The following is a 10,644-nucleotide window of genomic DNA, read 5'->3' as shown; positions in this document are numbered from 1 at the left end:
CATTGATGAAAAATTATCCAGTGTTCCTAAGCAACGATATTTGTGACTGTGTTTTTAAGTACACTTGAGACATGAAATTATGATACTTGGAACTTCAACGTATTGATTTATTAAAAAAAAGGAAAGTCATCTGGATTTAAAATAAACATTTTTTAAAGATTTTTTTCCCATCTGAATTCCAAAATTCCCATTATCAAGTAAAGATATTTAGATATGCATATTTTGAATCAACACTGAATGATCCGAGCAAAATTGATATGAATATAACATTTTGGAAACTTTTCTAACTTTCACATTAAAGAGATTATTGTAATTTTTTGTCAAATTTACGATCGAATCTTTTTTCCTTAAAATCATTACAAAAGACACCGACAGTTCTAGTTCTTACTGTCTTGTTTCTTGTATTCATTTGATCATAATCCCCGTTCTCGAACGCTTGGTTTTGGTTACAATTTTGGAAGGCATTTATATTTCTAGAAGAAAAAATCAGCATACATGTACATGCAAATAGTTTATCTATAAAACCAAACTAAGGTTAATTTTGAAAATATAAAAAATAAAAACTAGCGAATATATCAAAACACGTACAAACAAACAAAATTCTAGCATACATGTACAGTATAATTTGTCCAAACCGGCTACCGCCGGTTCCATAAAATTTGGCCGGTTTAGGCAGAATCCGGAGTGCAGGAAAAATGCAGGAAATATTAATTTTGAAATTTCGTTGTTTATTTACATGTATATCATATACATAATAAAATATAATTTAATGATAAAATCAATCAATATATTGGAGTCTAGAATTTATAAAATAGTTTCGCATAATTTACTGTATAATGTATTTTCTTGTTTGTTCACGAAGTTTAAAAGTCGGGGTGAAATGTTACCTAAATCAAAATCTACAGACACGCATATTATAGGCCTACTATGTATCAATCGGACTGGGTTTCGCTTGTCGAAGAACTCATTCAGTGTCTAAGCAATAACACAATTATTTACGATGCGATAATTATTGGATTGAACTTTTAATTTTATGTAAAGAAAAAAAAAAAAGTCTTCCCCACAGTATTATGGCGCCATTTTGAAATGCGTTCGATTGTCTATCCCGATTTATATTTTTATTTGTAAATCGTGTATATATTTTTGTATTTATGCTATAATGTGGCAAGAGGAGTTAAAACAAAGTTAAACGTACATTTTTTAAAACTGTAATTCAACATATATTTTTATTAAGGGGGCTGTGTCACTGCCGCATTTCACTGAGTTTGTCTCATGGCACTATTTAATGTAAACATAGATTTAATAGCACATCTACCACGAAAGGTATTAATTGCTTTGAAGTAACTCAGGTGTGGCCGGATCATAGGAAATAATTATCGGTAATTATGAGCAGTTGGGTCCAGTACGGCCGTTCGGAATACACAATAGACAGTATCCGGACTACACAGATTTTTTTTTCTAATGAATTCTTAAAGAAGTGCATGGGACTAAAATTTATAGACGGAATGGACAAAAGTCCGGAGTACTCAGAGTCCGGATTAGACAAATTTTACTGTATAATAAAATTAATGTTTTGACTCGATATCAATCTACGCTAATCAAAAAATTCACTGCTCTCATTGTTCTTGATTATTATTGTTTCTTACACTCGCATGATAACTTTTTTAGCTTGTCAAAAGTTCCAGTGAGCTCTTCTGATCAAAAAGTTCTCCGGCTTCAATCTGTTGTATGTCGTGTGTGGTGTGTCGTTTTATGCTTTTTAGTAAAGAGTTTTTACATTGCGGACTTCTTAGAAACCACAAGACCTAACATACAGGTGAGTGAAACATATTTAAGTTAATTCACATGAAAGATTAGGCTCTTCCTCTTCCAAGGGGAGATAAAAGAATTCGTAAACAAAAAAATGCCAGGATGGAATCTTTTTAAAATCGTCTTTTTAAGAAAAACTTGTGTTGTTCGATATAGGAACATTAATCAAATGTCTGCTAAAGAACAGTAAATCATACGTTAAGCATCTTATCAAAGAAGCTTCCTAAAGAAGTACAGATTCATATTCGTTTTAATATTAGGGTGCGTAGGGTGAGGCAACACTGAGCGATCAGAGTTACACATAAGAACAAATAGTTTTTTTTCTAGTTTTCCTGCTCAGGAAAAGCACGGACATAAGTAGTTATCCTGTGGTAATGTAAATTCAAGTTTGTTCCCTTGTTTGTTTACTTTTCTATATACTTAAAAGATTTCTTTTTTTTCCCTTGGCATTGTGCTAAGCTGAGCGATGTGTTCCCTGTGCCTATTTTCATATGTTAAATATTGAGAAGTATATGTATAGAAAATAATAGGAATAAATAGGAGTGTTATTGAACATCTCTAATTGGCATCTTGAAATTTGTCAGTGGAGCAATGTTGTTTAGAACACCAAATTTTTTTTAAGTTATTTTAAGTAAAAATATGTTATAGTCGAAAATGTAAAATGTAATACCTCTCCTGTTCTTTCCTTGCCCTTTTCCAAAGATAAATAAAAACAGATGAGGTAATGATAGATCCAAGCACCAGTCCACCGAACATTGCGCCGATTACAACTCCAGCTGAGAAACCTACATTTCATTAATTAATTTATTTCTATAAAAACTGTTAGTGAAAACTATAAAACTGTTCAAAGTACGATGTTTTGCACATAAAAATTCCTTGGCGCCATAATAACTTTTTTTTAAATATCAATTGTCACATCATCGTGTTTACAATATCAAAATGATACATCATTAATACATATAATAAACAAATACAAAAAAAAAGTGACAATTGAATAGGGGAAAGAGAAAGAAAGAAAGGAAGAGAGAAAGAAAAAGGGGGTTGAGAAATGGTAAGGAATCTAGAGCATGTTCATAGGAATAAAGTTGTGGCATTTGTATGTCCAAGCATGGCAAAAAGTCTTTAGGTGTCGGGTTTCAGGGTCTTACATGAGTGAAAGCAAGTCTTTCCATTTAGTGTTAAATTCATTAATTTGATTATTCTTTGTTGCACTATATTTCATCGTAGATAGTAATGTTTTAATATATCTCCACGTAATGCTCTTAATCTCAAAACCTCATTTCGACATTTATTTCTATATATAAATAATTTAATACATAAAAGTATTGTATTTAATTCACTATTGTTGGGTTTTGGATTTCCAAAAATGAAATTACCACTATCGTTTGGAAACTCTATATTATGAGCTTCACAGAGAATAGTAAAACTATGTAAAAGCTCCTGAACCTTCTGGCATTCCCACATAATATGAAAAATTGTTTCCTCACATGTCTCACAGAAGCTACATAGTTTAATATCCTTTAAACCTATTTTATATAACGTTTTATTTGTAACCAAGATATGCTGATTTATTCTGAATTGCAGCCATTGCAATTTAGAACTTTTTGTACATTGAAAAGGAATATATATATTTTCCCATAGGGAATCTTGAATTTTAAAATGTTTACTCCATTTTACTTTTGAAAAAGTACTATGTGTTCTGTATTCAAAATTTTATACATAGCTTTTGTTCCTTTTTTACATAGACAGAATAATTTTAAATAAAAAGGTAGAATGGGCCTTGAGTTTAATCTTTCTTTGTTTACTTTTTCTACAGCCATAGCTTCTTTTATTGCTTTCTGTAAACTTGCATATGTTAAAAAGTTGGTTTCTATATTAAATTTTGCATTTAGATCCTCTAATTCTAAAAAAGATCCTGTTTCATCTAACAAATCTGAGATAAAAATTACATCATTCATAAACCATTTGGGGTAAAAAATGGGCTTATTGTCAATTTTAAGTTTTTTATTGTACCATAATGGTTGAGTGATAAAATCTTCCCATGACTCTATTTTCATTTTGTCTTCTATATTTTTGAAAGCAATTAAAGTATCTTTCCAAAAATCATTAGTTATACTTTATAATATTATTTCAATATAATTTGAACCAGTATTAAATAGCTTTTTGATATTAAAAGATTTTTGAACCAGTGATCTCCATTTAGAATCCTGGCCATTGAGTAGTTTTTTAATCCAAGATGATTTTAAGCTTTTAATGTAGTTATTTAAGTCAATTATATTCAATCCTCCACTCTTATAATCCTGAGTAATTTGTTTTCTTTTTATCTTATCCACTTTTGATTTCCAAAGAAAATTAAATAGAACACAATTTAGATTTTTAACAAAATTTTCAGAAGGTGAAAGTAAAGCAATAAAAAGATGGTTTAATTCTGATATTAATAGTGATTTTATCAGTGAAATCCTACCCAAAGGAGTAGTACGTCTTTTACTCCACTGTAGTATTATATTCTTAATTTTGACCAATTTTTTGTCATAATTGAGTTTTGGAACTCTAGTTAAGTCAACATCAAAATAAATACCTAGTACTTTAAATTCTGTTGTCCATTGAAAGTTCATTTCATTAAGTAGTTTTTCATTTGCATATTTTTTACTTCCTATCCAGTCTATTTGTGTTTTAGAGAGATTAATTTTAAGTCCTGATAATTTACAAAATTTATCTATTTCTTCAATACAATTTCGTAAGGATTGTTCTGTTCCATCTAGTATAACTAGTGTGTCATCCGCATACTGAGACATTAGGTATTCCTTCCCAGCAATTTTAATCCCTTTAATATTTTTATTATTTTTTTTAAAGCTAATATTTCTGCACATAGTAAAAATATTTATGGAGAAATTGGATCACCCTGGCGACAACTACGGCCTAGTTTAAAGAAATTAGATAGGTGGCCTTCTTGATTAATTGCTGATACAATATTACATTGAAATAATGAAACCCATCTTCTCAGAGAAGGACTAAAATTAAAGAATTTTAGGGCTTTATCAATAAAATTCCATGACAATGTGTCAAATGTTTTTTCAAAATCAATCATTAACAACATTCCAGGGATATTTCTTTCTTCTGTATAATGCATTTGATCATAAATTAACCTGGTATTTTCTCCCATGTATCTTCCGGGTACAAAACCTGTCTGGTCTCAAGTTACAATTGTATTCAAGATATTTTTCATTCGACTTGCTATATAGCCAGAAGCTATTTTATATACAACGTTTAATAAAGATATTGGGCGCCAATTTTTTATTAAAAATTTACTTTTTCCTTCTTTAGGTATACAAGTGATAATTCCCTGTTTTTGTGTTACAGAAAGCTCTCCTTTTTTTGTAAGCATAATTTATTGATCTTACTATGAAATATCCTAGCTGTTTCCAGAAAACTTTGAAGAATTCTGTTGTAAAACCATTGCTTCCAGGACTTTTATTGTTTGACATTTTTTTCAAAACTAGTTACGCTTCATTTAAAGTTATCTCCCCTTCAAGACTATTCTTTTGTGTATCACAAAGTTTTTCTGCAGCAATGTCCCAAGTATGATCACTTAGATCAATATCTGTCATCTCAGAATTAGCCTCATTAAAAGTGTTTTATAATATTTTTCAATTTCAAGAAGAATATCTTTCTGATTTGTTATTTCGGAATCTATTGAATCATCTTTAATCAATTTAGGGATTATTTTATTTGTATTGTGTTTGTTTTCAAGGTTTAGAAAGTAATTAGTAGGTTTTTCTCCTTCATTCATCCATTTTACTCTAGACCTTATGATATTTCCCATAAGTTTATGGTCTCTTATATTTTCCAGTTCCTTTTTTTTTTATCCTTTATTGTTTGTATATTTTTATTGTAGTCTTTTTCCAAAGTTTCAATTTCAGAAATTAACTGATTTTCTTTCTCATTACTTTTTCCTTTATATAACCGGAAAAAGAGATGGTTTTGCCTCTAATTTCCATTAAGAGTATTTCAAGGAAAAGCTGTTCATCTACAGTAAACTGAATTTCTTCATCTGATATTTTGTTGACACATTCTTTAGAATAGATAGGTAATGCATTATTTTCCTTTGTTTCCTGAATAACTTTGTTGATTGTTTCAATATATTTGATATCTTTAAGAAGTGAGTTATTAAATTTCCACAAACCTTTTCCATGAGTACACTTATTTAATTTAATCTTTAGATATATCGGTGAGTGATCGGATTTATAACTATTCAGAATTTTACTTTCTTCAACACTATTTAAATAAGAATTTGATATGAGAAAGAAATCTAATTTTGCTTGTTTACAAGGGGAAGGTTTACGCCAAGTATATCTTGTTTCATCAGGATGCATTTCTCTAAAAATATCATAATACCATAGTAACTTTATAAACATACGCTTCTAATTGCAATAAGTTTTAAAGCAATGATGTTGATACATCTATCATATTATCACAATAGCTTTCTGTTTTACTTTTGTTAATCTGTGCACGTAAAATTCTGCTAAATCTTGGAAAAATATTCCCCTAAATCTGTGAAAAAAATGCTGCTAAAATGTAAGGCCACTTTTTTGTTAAATATGCTTGAATATGTTATTTAATAAAATGAATAAAATTAGAAATAAACCATGCTTGAAGTTTAAAAACTTTCATATTCATAATTTCATAATTAATCTTGATTTTTTTTTCTTGAATATTCAAAAAAAAAAATTAAATCCTTTTACTAAGTCAGTAGAAGAAATTGTAAATACTTTAAAGTAACCAACGACCTTGAACTTTCTATTAAAGAGCTTATAGAGCTATGGTTAGAGCTTAAACAGAAATGATATATTTACCATGACCTCTTGAAATCTCATCTGCAATGGAAGGAGAATTAGCATCTAAAATGATCAAGGATAATTGTTCTTTTTGAAAAAGACCTTACAATCTTTTCATAATCTATACTTTACTTTAAATTGCACTTTTTATAAATTGAAAGACAATTGGCTACGTTTATTTCCACTTAAGCCACAAAAAAGTGACATGTAACCTATTGCGCAGTTTAAGTGAAATTATCTAAATTTTCATAGAAAAATACTTTCTTTATGCATGTATATGTAATATTTACACATTTCAAACGTTTCTAAGCTAGTACTTTGAATATTTTTACCTATCTAATTCTTAGTGTACTCAAGAATTCAACTTATATATATCACTTAAACATATTTTTTTTCTTCGAATAGTGGAATGCTACTAAAGGATCTTGCTATATTAAAATCAATTTTAGAGGTTTTTCGTAAAGTCTATAGTAAATAGTTTTCTTGTGAGCCAATTACTGTTAAAATCTGCTTACACAATTGTTGACCACATGTATATATGGTAACAAAATATCCGAATAAACGGAAAGTATATGTTACGCTACTATGCAAAACAAGAAAGAAAGAAGATCCTAGTTTCCAAAAGTAAACAGGAAACACTTATTTTCTTTTTGGGAACCCTATGTTATATGTAGATAAGTAAACCTTTAGTAAAACTCGCTGTAGATCCAGTATATTTTCCTGCTGACGATGTACACGGGCAAGGTGGGCAAACTATAATAGAAAGAATGTGAACTTATTTTTTGCAGCAACACTCTTCAAAAACTAAACAACATTGATTACTAAATAACACTAAAATGATTTACCGGTTGTTGAAGCCTTCTGTCGTAGAACCATTGTAAACTGTGCTTTCAGTTGGGGTTGGACAAGGAGGACAATCTTTTGAAATGGAAAAGTTTTTAATGATGTATATTCAATAACTAAACAACATTTATTACTAAATAACACTAAAATGATTTATCGGTTGTTGAAGCTTTTGCCGATGAACCATTGTAAAGTGTGCTTCCAGTTGGGGTTGGACAAAGAGGACAATCTTTTGAAATGGAAAAGTCTTTAATGATGCATTGAAAAACGTTAATATAATGACTAACGAGCAGTGTGATTCATAAAAAAAACAAACACGTTTGTGATACCAATACGCTACATCAAATACGAACTCTCGAAATCATAGCTTGGATCAGGTGCTGAGGAGAAATACACCCTCCCCCATTGAGCGATGTATTGATCAGCTAGACAGAACATTCCGTAGTCATAATTGATATATTATTATACATTATTGGTCTTAAAATGGGTATAAAAAGTAAGACACATTTGAAACCAATGATCATAATAATGATTATGTAATTCAAATATATCTGACATTAAAAGGCGTTCTTCAAATTCCTAAAGCATCATTTTACCTATGAGTGGCCTTTCTCGCTTAAAAGATTTATCGTACTCAAAGCATGCTTTCCAGAGTTAAAGTAGTTTTGATAGTTATATACCATTGCAAATGATATCTGAATATTACAACATCAATAAGAAAGATGACAAAAACGAATTGGTCAATGATTAACAGATATACAAATATTTATGATTTACAAAATGATGTCACGATGGCAACTCTTTGTTGATGTAAAAAATATATTTTCCTCATTATTAAACCTCTCTGATTGGCTAAAAGTTTGAAAAATAATACCTTATTACATGTACTTATATCTAAATAAATTTAAAAAGATACCTTAATGATAACAGGGCAAATGAGCTTTTATTAATAATTTCATTTTGTAATGCAGATAAATGATTGGGTCGGATTCACAGTCAGTGCATCATAATTTTATTATATCTCTCACAGTGACTGAGTTTATTTGTGCTTTGTGGGATCCCATAAACAAAATCAGGTTTATTTCACCATACTGAATAATAAAATCATACCTATGTGCGTAGCAATAGTCTCAGATGTAGAACCAGTAAAATTTATTGGAGATGTACTTGTACATTGACAGGAAGGGGAAGCTGAAAAAAATTGATGTCAGTATAAATCTGTATGGCAGACCTACAATATACTATTGCCAATCTTACCTCGTATGTCATATTAAGTATGGCTAATGTAATAAACTAGTAAATTTTAAAAAGAACTTGGTGTACCTTTAATATGCAAATTAAATCCTGTTTTGAACTTACTTGGAGGACTTATTTGACATGGAGTAGTCGTTTTCTGACAGGTTGAACATTGCTGTGAACACCAGTTACATGCTTCTAAATAAAAGGAAAACGTAATGTCGTATCATATGATTTATTTAATTGTCATAAAGTGTCGAAATTTTAAATAAGATATAGTCCAGGAATGTTTTGGTCAGTACCTTATGTTTAAAGCTGATATTATAAGGCTGAGTCTTCAATACCCATACAAGGATGTATCGAAACATTCAATCCGAGCTTTCAGTATGTACATGTAAACCTCTGCCGAAACCCCTTACCCAACTAATTGTTTGAATAAGAACATGTTCTTGCATGTCTAATTGACTTGGAGACAAATTCAATAATAATATTCAACTAGATGAGATCTCATTGCGAGCAACGAGTAGGTCTTCCGTCCGATTTTTCGATAAGATGAGATATGATTTTGACTATGATTTTTGATAAAACATTATGATATCAAGACTTCTCTCATGTGATCTATTTTTTTTTGTTTTTAAAAGATTTAAAAAAGCTATAATTGAAAGTGTCTTGGCCCTTCTGGGCTCTTAATTTAAGGTGTCAGACCAATTACCTTCATATCAACTAATAAATTTCAATATTTGAAAGATTTTTCTTGTTCAACAACTATTCAGAAATATCGTAAGAATATTACAATATCTCTTTAAACAGTATTCCGGTCAGAACGTTGAAATTTCCTTAATAATCGCAACGGAAGTACATAGAGTTTCACTTATTAGGATAACGTCCGAGAGAGTTTTGGTTTGACGTTATAATCTCTCTCAGGTGTTATCATGCATTCTCTATGCACTTCCGTTACTTTTACTTTAGGAAATTTCAATGTTCTGATTGTAATACTGTTTAAGGAGATATTGTGGGATTCTTACGAGATGCAGAGTCAATCCGATACCATGAACTAAGACAGAAATAGATGTAGAGACGATGTGAATCGACATTTTGTGTTGAAATAAAATAAATACATGTATTTAAACTCAGAAAGACCAGTTGGGGTACAACGTAAACAAAATGTAGTGGCATACCTTTCTCTCTTATAATGTATAGTGGTGTAATTAATTTGGGGGTTTGGTGATTTTTTCATCTTGTACGCATGATGAATAAATGTAATAAATATAATTTCTGAAAAAAAATGTCCAATAAGCCCCAGGGTTGAATATCGGAGGGAGGGGGTCCTGTCCACAAGTACCTGTGGAAGGAACAATTGCTACCCATTTTTATCGACTTAGGTCAATCGCAGCTCAGATTCAAAATCACGACCTCCCCATCACGGGAAGAGCGCTCTACCGACTGAGCTACCGTGAACAGTAAGTTGCGTGGACAAAATGACAATTTAAAAAAAAGAAAGAAAGAAAATCGGACAAAAAATGCAATCGTAAATGATTTTTAAAAAATGGAAAAAAAAGTCTGGAGATATTACAACAATGTATCATTTCTGAAAAAAAATCTTTGAAATTGGTTTAGTCGTTTCCGAGAAATCATGTGTACTATAAAAAAGAAATATTAATTAGAAACGATCTCGTTGCGAGCAACGAGTAGGTTTTCCGTCGTATTTTTTTGATAAGATGAGATGTAATTTTGACAAAGATATTTGTAAAAAGACAATTAAAATATCTTGAACGTTTTTCGTTAAATATGACGTAGCCAAATATTCCCCCTTTTTGATATATAATGCGTCAAAAATTCAGCATTCTGGCCCTTTGTGGCCTCAAATTACGTAATATATGTTTAAAATGTAATAATATGTTGTTGCAAATCGTTCATATCA

At 30.1% G+C, this 10,644-nt stretch overlaps 1 long non-coding RNA gene across 2 annotated transcripts; it reads right to left on the bottom strand.

Annotated features, from left to right (window-relative positions):
* Window positions 1–7,504: 7,504 nt before the first annotated feature.
* Window positions 7,505–8,924, bottom strand: LOC134270383 (uncharacterized). 2 transcript variants are annotated; one of them, XR_009992796.1, is made up of 3 exons: window positions 8,847–8,924; window positions 8,598–8,678; window positions 7,505–7,562 (listed from the first exon to the last, which is right to left on the bottom strand). It is a non-coding gene; the product is annotated as an uncharacterized LOC134270383 (long non-coding RNA). The 2 variants fall into 2 exon arrangements; XR_009992797.1 differs by lacking the exon at window positions 7,505–7,562 and adding an exon at window positions 7,645–7,716.
* Between the last annotated feature and the right edge of the window lie 1,720 nt (window positions 8,925–10,644).

Source organism: Saccostrea cucullata, unplaced genomic scaffold (assembly GCF_032062105.1).
Source record: "Saccostrea cucullata isolate Sc308-1 unplaced genomic scaffold, CSIRO_AGI_Scuc_v1 ctg18054, whole genome shotgun sequence".
Classification (NCBI taxonomy): Eukaryota; Metazoa; Mollusca; class Bivalvia; order Ostreida; family Ostreidae; genus Saccostrea; species Saccostrea cuccullata.
Note: the sequence above shows the minus strand (reverse complement) of the source record. Positions and strands in the feature narration are given on the sequence as shown.